This window comes from Lepisosteus platostomus, chromosome 1 (assembly GCF_059453375.1).
Source record: "Lepisosteus platostomus isolate fLepPlt1 chromosome 1, fLepPlt1.hap1, whole genome shotgun sequence".
Taxonomy (NCBI): Eukaryota; Metazoa; Chordata; class Actinopteri; order Semionotiformes; family Lepisosteidae; genus Lepisosteus; species Lepisosteus platostomus.
In genome coordinates, this window is record NC_142611.1 from 25,410,056 (window position 1) to 25,426,066 (window position 16,011).

The window sequence follows — 16,011 nt, forward strand, 5'->3', positions numbered from 1 at the left end:
CATTATAACATTACAGCAGGATGGGTGTGTGTAGTCTTGTTCGTAATTCCCTAGTATAATTGAACATAAATAAGTGTATTGAAACGATATCAGCTAACATAATCATCTTTTAGGTTATGTGCTGGGTTATTTACTTAGTTCTAAAATGTGAAACAAGGAAGCAAAACCCTTTTATCGCTATAAGTGTGTTTAGATAAAAGCTGACAGGCTGCGGGGAATGTCCGGCGTTGTTTGAGGACCCGGTGTCCAGCCAAGGCTCGGTGCCGAGTCTACCAGGATGTCCGCAGAGCCGCCAGCGCCACACGTCCAGCTAATGGCACTTGGCTAATGTCATATTTTAAATACAGCATTTGCTTTCAGCGATCCTCCAACTGCCCTTTTCCCAATCTTTTCCCCGCTTTATAAAAAAAATAACATTTTTTTTATTAAAAATACATAATATTTGTAGAAAGGTCTGTGCGAAATTGAATAGATATCGTTTAGTTCGTGATCTTAGCATTTCAAAGCAAAGTGCAGGTCTGCAGGTTCATCTTGAAATACTGATATTTCAGAGCATATAAGATATTTATGTAGTTATCAAATATTTTGTGCTTTAATAACACATATCTTACGTGTATACTCGTTTAAACCCGTTTATTGATTGAGGTTATTTAATATTTAAAAATAAAATCTGCAAGCATCCTCGGCCTGTTACGCAATTGCGCTACATAGCTAATTCTGTAGCCCTCTTCGAATTATTCATTTGTGTTCAAGTTAATGCAGATACCGAACTTGTTAGATGTTCTAAAGGGTAAATATATGATATTTTGAAATAATCAATTTCTAAATACACTACACCCTTATTTTTTTTAAACTGTATTGTGTCTCAAACGATGTGGTATCGAAATAAACGGAAATGACGGAATGCAGTGACTCAACAGGTTGGTTTAGGATGGTCTTACTTTATCCATCGCTCCACACATACTGTTTCTCGTTGCTGCGGATGCTTTAAGTTTAAGATTTTTTAAAGGTTTTAGTTTACATTCCGAGCTACGGCACATTGTAAATCTAAATATTGAAGAATGTGAAATACAGGGAGTGGAGTAGTTTTAGTGAAAGCTGCGTCTGTCCTTGTTAGGGATGATTAAGGTGTTTTAAAATTTAAAATAAAACAATATTTATAGTTTAATATTAACATTGCAGCCTACGCATGCTGACGCAGCTACCCACCTGAACTAATATTAACATTGTCCATTTTGAGCTTCAAGAGTGTAATTTATTTTTTCTCAGTAAATTGTATTTTGTTTTTCATAGCAAGAAAGTTCCTGACAATATTGTACTGTACTAGTTTGTATTTCTCAGAAATACAAGCAATTATATCGTGGAAAGTTGTGTGTTATGTTAATGGAAGATCTGAATCATTGCATATACAGTATCTAAAGGTGTTGTCTAGAAATGAAGGAATATATGCACACACACAAAATATTAACAGGAATACAAAGTGCATAGTGACAAATGTCTACACATAATGCACTATTTAATCATTTATGGGAGAATTGTCTGAATATTTTAAGAGAGTAAGAAAGGTAGAAAGCTTACACATGAAAGGAGGGAATTTGGCCTATCTAAGATCTAGAAGCTTCTTGAAAGATGCTAAGATGTCTCTTCAGTACTAGAGAGACAACTGGAACATTAAAATTAAAGTAGAAAAGTTTTACATACCATATTCACTTACCATATTTGTGCTTACTTAATATTTTGTAGTACAAAAAATGTGAGAAGGATTTAGATTAAATATATGTTCAGGATTGTTTTCATTAAGACAACAATAATTTATTTAATTAATATACCTTCTTTTCATTTATATATCCCAAACAATAAAACAAATATCCCAAAGCTAAATCACAGAATATGTTGTTTATAGGAGAGGGCCCATTTCATCCACTGCAGAAGTGTAGTAACCACCTACAGTAAGTGAATCATGACAGATCAGGTTGAAAAGTGAGAAGTACAGTACCTTCACCAGTTAGATCAAAGAGGAATGTTGGATTAAACATAAGAAAAGATGTCCATTTGAAATTACAGCTTTTTTGTTCTTCAATGTTAGTTATCACAGCATGGAAAAAATCTTAATCCTGTTTTCCTCCACCATGTGAATCTATATACAAATGACATAAATATAATTTCAGAAACCGTTCAACATAGAGCAATGCATGGACTGAGAGATATGTTACAGTTTTAAGATAATTGAATCCATTGAACACAGATACTGTTTTTTTTTTTAATTACATATTGAAAATAACATTGAAATTATGGGCTGTCGCATTCAGGATTAAAAATAGTAGGTGTCTCTACACTGTTATGGCAGGCCAGCTGGACTGATGCATTAGTTTCAGCTAACCTACCACTAGAGGTTGTCTGGGCCTCAGTCATTTGTGTTTAGATTTACCTGGTTTTAATTGGCAAATTGGTGGAAAGTGAGAGGCACATTCCCACAAGGATGTCAAGTGGTCTGAGAAGTAAGCCTGGCATGACAGTGAATTATGTTAAATTATTATTACTACTACTAGTAATAATAATAATTCCTTCCTATTTCATATTGTTTATGTAATGTGGATTTCCTTGTACCACTGATGTACACTCACCACACATTAGCTATCAGTGGGGAGGAGAACAGAGTGATGAAGCCAGTTCATAGATGGAGATTATTAGAAGGACATGATTGGTAAAGGGCAGTGGGAAATTTGGTCAGGACACTGTGGTAACACACCTGCTCTTTTCAGGAATACACCTCTTATCCAAAGGATTGCACCCATTTTACAGTATAGTGTTTTAGACTATAATGAGGCATCAGAACCCACACAGACTGCAGAATGAGCGCTCCCTACTATCCCACTAACAGCATTTTCACCTGCACCCTTAGCTTATCCGGGAGGTCTCCCATTCAGGTATTGGCCAGGCTCACACCTTTATACTTTATTCTTTTAGTTCTTTTGTTTTTAAAATTTAACAAATTTGTAAACATTTTTAAGAAGGACTTCTTATGGGAGAAAAATAGTAGACAAAGAAATCCTGCAGAGGACTGAAAATGCACAGTTGTCTATCTTATTCCCAAAACTTTTCATCGATGTGTCCGTAGTTTCAATGTTCCTTCTATACATTTTACTGCCTTTTGAAAGGGAATTTAATCTTTTTCACTATTATTTTGTAGAATATTACATTTAAAAGTGAATTATTTACTGGAAATAATGTTAGTCACTAATTTAGTTTAATAAATATTGTCAGACTACAGTATTTATCAGTGATAAACTAATACGTTTCAAAGTAGGTTGAAGATTGATCCAGTCGTGAAGTACTCATACGTATGAGTTAAATAGACTAGTTCATTGCAAATGAGAGGTGCTAGTATATGTCTACATCTCCACAATATTGGTTAAAAGATCAGTTAAAAGAGCTGAAGGTGGTGAAAGATGTTATTTCACAAAACTTTTCAGGAACTGTGTTTTTATCACCATCATGTGATAAAATGCAGAAGTGCATTGATAGGAGAACTTGTGGTTTAAAGGTTATGTAGAGAATTCTGAAATAGATAATGGTGAATGAGTTATTCTTAGTTTGGGCTGAAGTTTTTTCATGTTATGAACAAAAACATTGTTTCAAAATACTTCCAAAAGTAAAAATCAAGGAGCTGATGTTGAACAAAACGTTTCTTCCTTATATAATATTTAATTCTGTAATGATTTTTGAGTTTTGATTTGTGACCGCTAGAAAAGTTTCTTCTCATTGTCTTGTGTGTGTTTTAGCTAGACAGTGTAGGTTTGAAACTAAATCTTTCTTTAAATACCTTTTTTATATTACATGGAGAGCTATAAGCTTTATGGTAAAAGTAAAAGTGAGTGTGCACAGAATTAATTAACTGTAGTGATTTTAGATAAGTACTGTACATAAAAAAAATCAACTTTAAGAAGTGTTTTTTTTATCTGACAAAATGCTAGCATATGTAATTTTAAAGGGACTCAATTTATTCAGTTATTCATGAGTCATCTTCATCAATCTTGACAGTGAAGATGTTGGGCACTAGAAATTAACATTAAATGTGAATACTGTAAGCTGCATGTTTTATATCTGTGGAAGTTTTCTTTTTAAATCCATCATGATGTTTGTCAGTTATTTAATGCATTTTTATTAGGGACAGATAGTAGAATACTATGAGGTCCTGGAGATGTTTATGGTAAGTTTTTCTAATACTCCAGCCATTTCAATAATATGCTAGTTACAATTAACATAGAAAATATCCTTTGCTCATGTATGTTGATGAGGCATATTGATGATTTCTTGTTTGGCTAACACCTCAATGATAAACTTTATAAATCAGCCATTTTCCTTACACCGTCTAAAAAAGACAAAAAAAGATCCAGTTAAAGAAAAGGAGCAAACACAGGTAGAAGATTATTAGAATGGCCAAGTGGTCCAGTGATGTTGTTGTAGCTGGTATCCTGGCTTCTTTGAAGAAATCCTGGATGAGAATCTCAGATCAATTAGCTACTAGCTAACAGTCTTGCTGAACTTAATTGCCTCTTCTTGTTTGTCATGTTTCTTACATTCAAGAGAGAACTAGAAAATAATATTACAGTGAGATAAAGGTTTTTCTACATTCACTGTTCTTTTTTATAGTACTAAAGTGATGGGTCTCAAAGATAATAATGGAAACTGTACAGTGCCTTGCAAAAGTATTCAGACCCTTCCTGTGGTCTCCCATTTTGTGGAATTGCAAAGTGATACGTGTTTTAAACTTAGTATTTTATTCATAAACTCTATGCTCATACTTTTGCTTGAAGACTTCTAAGGGTTACTTATGTTATTGTCACATGGATAAACTGAATGTTTATTGCAGAAGTATTTACAGTAAATCTACAGTATGAACTCTGTTTGGTGGAAGCGTGTCTGGCAGCTGTTAGAGCTGCAGGTGTTTTTGCAAGTCTCCACTAAGTATGCAAGTTGTCTTGGTGCAATTATTTCCCATTCTTCTTTGATTTAGTTAAGTTCTCACAAGATGCGGGCAGGGGGTTGCTTATTGACAATGTTCAGATCTTTCTACTGGTTTTCAGTAGGATTCAGAACATACAGTAAGTCAATCAGGACTTTGAATGGGCCACTCAAAGATGTCTTTTGATGAGCTTCCCAGTTCCTGCTGATGCTTGACAGTGTTGGAGTTAGTAGAGTGATGCAAAGTCAACATTTTGCATAAAAAGTAATGCTTCGTGTTTAGACCCAAAAGTTCCAATTTTGTGTTTTTGCCATATTGCCTTGCTTGAAATGAATTCCATCCCAACAACAGCACAAACAATGAAAGCCACCGCATTTCCTTGTCAAGATTTAAGTGTCTTCTTTTTCAGTGTCATGGCTGTATCATTATTTTATAAATGCTATATTAGAATTTGATCTTTACATTGAATATATCTTTGGCCTTCAATTATATATATATTAATATTTTAAATCAAAAGTAATTTAAGAAATATATTTTCAAGTGGCAGCGAATACTTCAAAAATTAATCAGCTTTATTTTTCATAAATGCCATGATTGTTACACAAGAGAGTGAAACTTGACATAATTTGTTACAGTAAGGAATTCTAATTAAAATAATTTGTCCTGTGTCCTAATTAGGAGAAAAGTTTTACATTTTAAATGTATTTTATTATTTTTTCCTCAGTTTAATATCTAATAGAATCCCCAATACCTGAAACTGAAAATAACCTTTTTTTAAAAAAGAAATAATCTCTTTACTGTAGCTGACCCAGCAGTTATTTTATTGAAAATTAGTTTAATTTTCCATTACACTTCAAAGTAGAATCACTAGGAAAATAAAAATGGTTCGCAAATTGATCAAAAGTCATATACAGTAGGCAGCTTTACGGCATGAAAAAAAATGGAAAAAACATGTAAAAAATATATTTTAAATTTTACAATTTAGAAGAAAGGGACAGTTTTTTAAAAGCATAAATTCAGTATTAGCTGGGATCGAATCTGGACCCCGTTGCATAAAAAAGCAAGAATAGTATTACTGACCTGCCACTAAATAATTTGTAAAACAATAAAACAGTGTGATTAAACATGGGAGTCTGACTTTATTTTTGTTAATGAATATGAAACAAAATCTCTTTATGTTTATTTTCAGTTTCGTTCTATCATTTAGATTGATTAATTAGCATTAAGACAAAATATAAATCATTCTCTCTCTCACAAAGCAAACAAAGCATATATAGTATTTTATTTCACAATACAGAAACCTTGTGGGAAACCCATTTGACTCATTTACTTATTTGACTGTTTCTCACTAATGTGTGGTAGCACAAGTCTTACTCTTCAGTGCTATGTAAGTCAACTTAATACAGGGAGCCTATAATCCAATTTCCATGGTTCCATGAAAATGTCTTTCTAAAGTTTCCTTTTCCTTTTAGTTACACTGACTAACCAAAGTGTGTACCTCAAAGTGTGTGTTTGTGGGAATTTAAGGTGGTCCAACTGCATTGGCCATTGAACCCTGAAAATTCCGAGTGGCAAGGGAAATAGATTAAATGAAATAATTGTTTCACTAACATCTAACACACCAAAAGTGCCATCTGTCGATTGTATTTGGCCAGTGAATCACACATTGAAATAACAGTGCTGAGTAGCACTGCAGTATGGTGCAGGATGGCGAAGACAGTTTAATGCAGCAGTAAGTTCTGCTGTGCATTCTGAGTGGCTGCATCTGTAGCTTTTATCGAGGCGATAAAAGATAATGATGTTGTGCTTTAACCCTGTTCATGTTAGTCTAGTCTTTCAAGGGGTCAGTTTATACAGTATCTCTGTACATCTGAACCTAGCACAGACCAAGTCAGGATCAAAGACCCACTGGGATTGCTTGTATTGACTCCTGAATGAATTTATCTTTTAGATGCTCTTTACAACTGTAATCGAAATATCCCAGTTTAGATGTCACTTACCTGAGCTACTGTTGGCAGTGCAGATTCATATTAACCATTTAATCATAAAGTTAATACATTTTTCATTGGAGATTGTTAGCTTCAATGGAATTCAGTTTTTTATTTTTTGATCCAAAAAATGCAAAGATCCACTATGTAGATGTGCAGTATATGTACATTAGATGCCTGTAGTTTAAGCAGATCCAAAGTTTAAGAAGTAGGCTGTTGTTATTGTTAAAGTCAGAATTAGAACACAATGATAAGGCAGGTTTTCTGAAAGAACCTCTGGTAACATATTGTACAACACCTTTTCTATGTTTATAGGCTATGCTTTTTACCAATTAATCTTATGCACATTGATGTTACAAAAGGCCATTCAGTACCAACATAATTTATACCTCAAGCGTTACGTTTGCCTCATACAACTCAGCTTGCACTTGGCAGAGGCAGTTGACAGAGAATTCAGTTGTCACCTTTATTATTTTTTCAGTATATTCTAGTGACATATTAGGGTACAAACATTATGTTTCACTCTGTGCTTAAGATACTTGTTTCTTTTAGGTATTTCAGGTTCCTTACTTTTTTCTTTCTGGTATGTCTAGGTCTGTAAATTGTTCTCTGTTTGATAGATAATTTTTGTAGACTTTCTAAATATAAGGCAAATTGGCCAAAATCCATTGTTATGCCATTAAATTCTGCTGTTAGAATAGTGGTCACCAACCAGATAATTACTGCCACCAGTGTCGTCACATGTGTATAAAACTAACAATATTAGATTACATGTAATGTATTGAATGGAATTGATTGGAATTCCAAACATACACTGTATGTATACTACAGATGCAGCCATTCAAAGTGTGCGGCACAGACATGTACCGCAGGTAATTGGCTACGTCACCGCGCATCATCGCCATACCGCGGTACGTGATTGGTTGACCGACAGGGGCACTCTTGGTGCGTTGGTCGGTCGTAGAAAGATTTAACTGTCTTTACTGTGCCCGTTTTAGTATTGAATATTTGTATGGAATTTTAATGTGAAATTCTGAAGGGAAATCTTAGTAGATGAGCATAAAAAGAATAGGAGCATAATGCGTGTGAAGGCCATAAATGATATTGATTTTGGAACATAAACATACAGTATTACAGTAACTTACATGTGAAATAACATGTGTACAAAAAGTGATAGTTTTAAGCTTCTCTGTGAATACGCTCGATACCGGAGTCAACAAGCATACTTTTAGAATTTGATTAATAGGGAATATAATATGGAATCACGTATCTAAAGAAATTAATAAGGATATAATTATATTCATGTACTGCAACACAAGAAGTATATGCTGTACAATGTCTCTTGATACTGTTTGTGTAGGGCTGTTTCACCACTCCTCATGTGACCTTGCGGGTGGTCCTGTGGTCTAGGTGCCTGACTACTAAACCACAGGTTCAGTGTTCAAATCCAGCCGACGCTGTGACTTTTATTTTAACAAACATTTCTTTGAAAAAATAGAATAGCAATATTATGGACAATTCATTGACAATAAATATAGAAAAGCACATATTAAATTTGGGAAATTTGGTTTCTGTCAAAGCGCAATGAAACCTATAACTTGATTCTGATGGACGCCAGGTCCCGCTAGGGATTTAAAAAAAACATGCAATCGCGTATCTAAAGAAATAACAGTATAACTATGTTCATGCACAAACAGTAGCATGTTACATTATTAGTTTGGGTGTCTCCTCTTGCCAGAAAGCTCTAAATTGCATTTTGAGCGGGTTTTTTGACTTTTTTAAAATTACAACCCATAAATAAAGCCGATACTGTTTAGACTTTTAATTATTTTAAACTGTATTACAGCAGCACAATGCACAATGCAATGTAAACCGCTACTTTTGTCTTCTGCGTAATAATGTTCAGAAATAAGAAATTAGATTGCTCATAAATCTAATCACTTATTCTACATAAACACAGCGTAATTGCTCTCTGAAAATGCTCTTTTTCTTGTTCGTTTTAGAGACCTTGATCGAAACTGATTTGAGATGTCAGAACGGATTTATTTTCTGTTTATTTCTGTATGCGCATTTCCTACATTGCTTCGTTTGTCGAGATTTTAACTTTATATTTAGGCTCAGGATTTCAACTATAAATCGTACACTAATTACTAGCAGTAAATACTGATGTTTTGCTACCTCTTACCACAAAAATATATATGTATTGTAGCTGGAATGAACTTTTTTTCGTACGTGTCTCTACCAGAGGTGGGGGGTGCGTCTCCGCCTCCATAACTAAAATGCCAAATTGGAGTGGCCCAGCGCGGTTTTCATCACTCTCTGCAGGAGTGCTGGCTGTGACGGATTAAACCGGTTTTACAGGTATTTTCAAAGTAGAGGGGTCTAGCAAAGTCATGTACCATAAAAGTATGGTAGTTAAAAACCATTAATACTTTTGCTTGGGTTTAAATATGTTTTCTCTTTAGGTAGACTTGACTATTTAGCCATGAGAAATTCAATAGACTGTCATTAAACAACCTTATGTTTATTAATCTTTCTTGTTATGCACAGTGGGAATGGTAATGTAATGGGAATTAATTTAATCACAGAGATCTCTCTGGTCGGGGAGCGGGAGAGCTGGCTGGCAGGCGGTGATGGAGAAGAAAATAAAGGCAGCTTTATTCACAACACAACAGATTCACAACATACCTGACTGAGAAAGCTTTAGGGAACTTAACAGGTTTTAAGGCTGTTTCCCTTCCAAAGAGAGGACATTGAGTGTTTCCTGGATTTCGCTGGTCATTAAAGATTTATTAATTACATCGCCACCACTGGCCGTGGGGCCTGCAGCCTGAGCCCAACACAGTTTAATATCTATATCAACGAATTAGCAGGAATGTTGGAACAGTCTGCGGCTCCTGGTCTCACACTACACGACACAGAAATCAAGTTCCTGCTCTATGCAGATGACCTGGACCTGCTGTCGCCCACAGAACAGGGGGTGCGGCAGAACCTGCCACTGCTGGAGCAGCACTGTCAGACCTGGGCGCTGACGGTCAATCTGGACAAGACCAGAGTTATCGTTTTCCAGAAAAAAGCCAGACCTCAGGGAAACAGGTACAAATTCACACTTAACAACAACACATTGGAGCACTCATCCAGCTACACATATCTCGGCATATCACATACTGTATCACATATACTGTACCATCAGCCCATCTGGAAGTTTTGACCTGGCAGTGAAGGCACTGAGGGAGAAGGCATTCAGGGCTTTCTATGCAATAAGAAGGAGGCTTTTCAACATCAATCCACCAACAAGAATCTGGCTCCAAATATATGAAAGTGTAGTCCAACCCATTGCCCTATACGGCAGTGAAGTGTGGTGTCCCCTCACAGACCAGGAGTACACTCAATGGGGACAAACACCCCACAGAAACTCTGCACATGGAGATCTGTAGAAACATCCTCCGTGTGCAGAGAAAAACACCTAACAACGGGTGCAGGGCCGAACTAGGCCAGTACCCACTATTGATAAACATACAGAAAAGAATATTAAAGTATTGGCTTTAATATTAGCAGTACAAAACATTAAAGTGCCCCTTTCCATTCAACGGGTGTCTGAGTCGCTGTGTCCGATCTTCTGACGGTCGCTGTTGTGAATGTCTGTAGAGTGTATCTTATTTTTAGTACTATATTTTTATATTATATTCCCTATTAATCAAACTCTAAGAGTATGTTTCGGCTTGTCCCTCCCTCCCGCCCCTCTCTGTGTACAGTAGAGCCTCCTGTCCTGGATGGTGGAGCCCATACAGCTGTGTCTGGAGAGAATCCAGGGTATCCGCTTCAACCACACGGCTGGGCAGCTTGTTCCCCCCTCCTGCCCCTCTTTGTGTACAGTAGAGCCTCCTGTCCAGCCAGGACAGGAGGCTCTACTGTACACAGAGAGAGGCGGGAGGGGGTAACAAGCTGCCCAGCCATGTGGAATGCTACAGAACCCTAAACAGACAATACATACTAGCCGAATATTTGACCAAGATATCCAGACACAGCTGGATGAGCTCCACCAGCCAGGACAAGAGGCTCTACTGTACACAGAGAAGGGCGGGAGGGGGGAACACGCTGCCCAGCCGTGTGGAATGCTATAGAACCCTAAACAGACAATACACACTTGCCAAATATTTGACCAAGATATCCAGACACAGCTGGATGAGCTCCACCAGCCAGGACAGGAGGCTCTACTGTACACAGAGAGGGGCGGGAGGGGGGAACAAGCTGCCCAGCTGTGTGGTTGAAGCTGATACCCTGTATTCTCTCCAGACACAGCTGGATGAGCTCCACCAGTCAGGACAGGCTAATAAGATACACTCCACAGATATTCACAACAGCAACATATCAAAAACATTTGCACATATTGTTAAATTATTACTTGTTTTTCAGGAAGTTAAAAAAACACTTGAATTACTTATCCATTCTCTCGAAATAAAATTTTTTTTCAAGCAATGTAACTAATGTCGGGCAATGTGTTTTTTTTAATCTAACATTGACAGCCACATCTTAAATCTTGTCAGTCAGCTCTATTTTCTCTATTTGAATTGTGGTGATTCAAATAACTAAAAATAACAAGTGGTCTCAAAGTCACCGAGCTCACAGAGCTTCAACAACAGATGACAACTTCCTTAGTCCTTCCTTAGTCTTCCTGAAATTTTTAGATGGGGCAGGGGCACACGGGAATGTGAGTTATGCGAGTTAGATTATGAATGAATAAAAGCATTTTATTAAAAACACGTTTGCGTTTGTTTGGGAGCTATATTATGTATTTTTCATATATAAGATATAATGATGTGTTCCTGCTTACACATTGCAGGACTTTAAAACCATAAAAACAGGTTTCCATTCGTGTCTTTTTCACATTATCTGGCGAGCCTTGTTTTGTCAAAGAACCAGAGATCATCTCGCTTTCAAACGACAGCAGAGACTTTGAAAAGGCCGCAAATGTATTAGCAAGGGTTAATTGCACTATGGACCGCACAAAGAAATGTAAAGTAGTCTTCTTTAGGTGTGAGGGAAGGAGTGGATCGCAGCAGGCATACACAGCAAATTACAAGAAAACAAAGAACGGGGCAGGTGAGACGAGTATCCAGTGAGTGATCAGAAAAAGGAAACAATTGTTACGCCCGGCTTTTCGACTCAATTTTTTTTAACTTGCTAATGCTAATGTAATGAGAATTAATTTAATCACAGAGTGCTCATAAATTGTGCTAGGAAGAAAACAGGTGTTCTGAAAGGTCACATATAAACAGGTTTTCGATGGACAGAATGATAGTGTAACGATGATGGACACAAAAACTCAGACTTGCGGAGTTAAAAGCTGCCTTTATTTTCTTCTCCGTCACCGCCTGCCAGCCGGCCTGCCAGAGAGATCTCTGTGATTAAATTAATTCCCATTACATTACCATTCCCACTGTCCATAACAAGACAGATTAATAAACATAAGGTTGTTTAATGACAGTCTATTGAATTTCTCATGGCTAAATAGTCAAGTCTGCCCAAAAGAGAAAACATCGACTTTATTTAAACCCAAGCAAAAGTATTAATGGTTTTTAACTACCATACTTTTATGGTACATGACTTTGCTAGACCCCTCTACTTTGAAAATATCGTCACAGCCAGCACTCCCGCAGAGAGTGATGAAAACCGCGCTGCGCCACTCCAATTTGGCATTTTAGTTATGGAGGCGGAAAGATGCACCCCCCACCTCTGGTAGAGACACGTACGAAAAAAAGTTCATTCCAGCTACAATACATATATATTTTTGTGGTAAGAGGGAGCAAAACATCAGTATTTACTGCTAGTAATTAGTGTACGATTTATAGTTGAAATCCTGAGCCTAAATATAAAGTTAAAATCTCGACAAACGAAGCAATGTAGGAAATGCGCATACAGAAAAACACAGAAAATAAATCCGTTCTGACATCTCAAATCAGTTTCGATCAAGGTCTCTAAAAGGAACAAGAAAAAGAGCATTTTCAGAGAGCAATTACGCTGTGTTTATGTAGAATAAGTGATTAGGTTTATGAGCAATCTAATTTCTTATTTCTGAACATTATTACACAGAAGACAAAGGTAGCAGTTAACATTGCATTGTGCATTGTGCTGCTGTAATACAGTTTAAAATAATTAAAAGTCTAAACAGTATCGGCTTTATTTATGGGTTGTAATTTTAAAAAAGTCAAAAAACGCACTCAAAATGCAATTTAGAGCTTTCTGGCAAGAGGAGACAACCAAACTAATAATGTAACATGCTACTGTTTGTGCATGAACATAGTTATACTGTTATTTCTTTAGATACGCGATTGCATGTTTTTTTTTAATCCCTGGCGGGACCTGGCGTCCGTAAGAATCAAGTTATAGGTTTCATTGCGCTTTGACAGAAACCAAATTTCCCAAATTTAATATGTGCTTTTCTATATTTATTGTCAATGAATTGTCCATAATATTGCTATTCTATTTTTTCAAAGAAATGTTTGTTAAAATAAAAGTCACGGCGAAGGCTGGATCTGAACACGCAACCTGTGGTTTAGTAGTCGGGCACCTAGACTACAGGACCATCGCAAGGTCACATGAGGAGTGGTGAAACAGCCCTACACAAACAGTATCAAGAGACGTTGTACAGCATATACTATTCTTGTGTTGCAGTACATGAATATAATTATATTGTTATTAATTTCTTTAGATACGTGATTCCATATTATATTCCCTATTAATCAAATTCTAAAAGTATGCTTGTTGACTCCGGTATCGAGCGTATTCGCAGAAAAGCTTAAAACTACCACTTTTTATACACATGTTATTTCACATGTTAGTTGAAGACTTCGATGCTTAAAATGTTTAGGGAGAAATGGAATACTGGTGTGTATTTTTTCTTTAAAGTACCGAGACCAGTATATACAGTTTACATACTGTAATACTGTATGTTTATGTTCCAAAATTAATATCGTTTATGGTCTTCACACGCGTAATGCTCCTATTCTTTTTATGTTCGGCTACTAAGATTTCCCTTCAGTGGTAAAATTCCTTATAAATCTTCAATACTAAAACGGGCACAGTAAAGACATTAAATATACAGATACATACTGTATACAGTACAGTTTTGCATTCAGTAATATGTTTATGTTCCTAAATCAATATCTTTTACGAGCATGGTGAATCTGAGATTCTCAAAAATTACTGTACTTTGTATGATTGGAAACAAATGCGTGATTGGATCAACGAAATGCTGTGGTGTTACTTTTACAAAGACGGTCAATGAAAAAAAGAATGTGGACCAGGGCAATACATTGAGTTTACAGCTTTTCCAAGGTCATTCATTATAAATACTATTATTAATATCTTCAGTAAAGACTTTGATGGTGACAGCTCAAACATGAGAGGTTGAGCTTTATTTAGCTCCACCTTGCTGAAATTCCAGATACTATTATTTAACCCGCGTTATCATGCTGTATCATGCAGTTCTATGTGAGAATATACGGTATTAATACCGTAATTTGATGTATACAGCGTCAAGCGCACCGCAAAATAATGTGGTATCGCCTGCTTGTTTTGAATTGCTGCATCTGTACATGCTTGGGGTGCAGTGCACCAGCTATATTAAATACTGCACCGACATTTGTGTACCAGAATGAGCTGAACCAGTTCTATGCCAGCTTTGATGCTCTGAACACGGGCAATGCTGAGAAGACCCCAAGTGTGCAGGGCGAGTTTGTTCTGAAACTCTCAGAGCAGGATGTGCAGAAGACTCTGAGCAGGGTGAAAATCCGTAAGGCTGCAGGGCCTGATGGGATACCACCTCGCGTCCTGAGGACATGTGCAGCCCAGCTGACCACAGTGTTTACGGACATCTTTTACTCCTCCCTGTCACAGTCCATGGTCCCCACCTGCTTTAAAAAAAACCACTATTGTTCCAACCCCCAAAGACAAAAGTGACATGCCTGAATACCGCCCAGTACCATTAACATCTGTGGTGATGAAGTGCCTGGAGAAGCTGGTGTTGTCACACATCAACTCCTCCATCACAGAGTCCCTGGACCCCTTGCAGTTCGCCTACCAGAACAACAGATCAGTGGATGATGCTGTCTCCCTGGCTCTGCATACAGCCTTGGAACACCTGGACACTAAGAACTCGTATGTGAGAATGCTGTTTTTGGACTACAGTTCAGCATTCAATTCCATCATACCCAGTCAACTGGTGACAAAGCTCAGGGGATTAGGTCTGTGCAACTCTGTCTGCAACTGGCTGCTGGACTTTCTTATCGAGAGACCACAGGTGGTGCGCATAGGCTTTAGGTTTTTGGGAATTCACATCTCTAAAGATCTAACCTGGACTGTGAACACTGACTCTATCATGAAGAAGGGTCAGCAGTGCCTTTATTTCTTGAGGTGCCTCATGGCAATACATGTGTTGGTGAACTTCTACCGCTGCACCATCGAGAGCGTCCTCACCAACGGGATCACCGTGTGGTATGGCAAAACCTCTTCGCGAGAAAGTAAGGCACTGCAGAGAATGGTCACTATGGCCCAGAAGATCATCGGCTGCGGTCTCACCGAGATTAAACAGCTCTATGAGGACCGCTGCCGTGGTAGAATTCTGGCCATCACAGAGGAGAGTCACCACCCCGGCCATGAGCTCTTCACCCCACTGCCCTTAGGCAAGAGATATAAGAGCATACGGACACTAACCACTAGATTCTTCAATAGCTTCTATCCACAAGCAGTGAGACTGGTGAACACATTTAGCCATCCCCCTCGGACCACACCTACACCATCACCATCTACCTCTTTATGATTTCTTATCTATTGCACATCTCCAGTCATTGCTTACACGTCTGTATTGTTTACATTCAAACTGTCTACATGTTTACTTGCACATTGTCTGTTGTTTGTTTGCACTTTGTTTTGTTTTTTACACTTGTTTTACAATCAAGAGACTTCTGTAAGTAAGAATTCCATTGTACCAGTACCGGTTACATATGGCAATAAAGTTCAAGTTCAAGTTCAAGTTCAGTGAGTTGAGAGTTTGGA

General features: G+C 37.2%; 1 protein-coding gene across 4 annotated transcripts in view; it reads left to right on the top strand.

The window, feature by feature from the left end:
* The window catches only part of atp8a1 (ATPase phospholipid transporting 8A1), a 347,507-nt gene that overhangs the window by 382 nt on the left and 331,114 nt on the right, over nt 1-16,011 (top strand). The window lies entirely within an intron of this gene.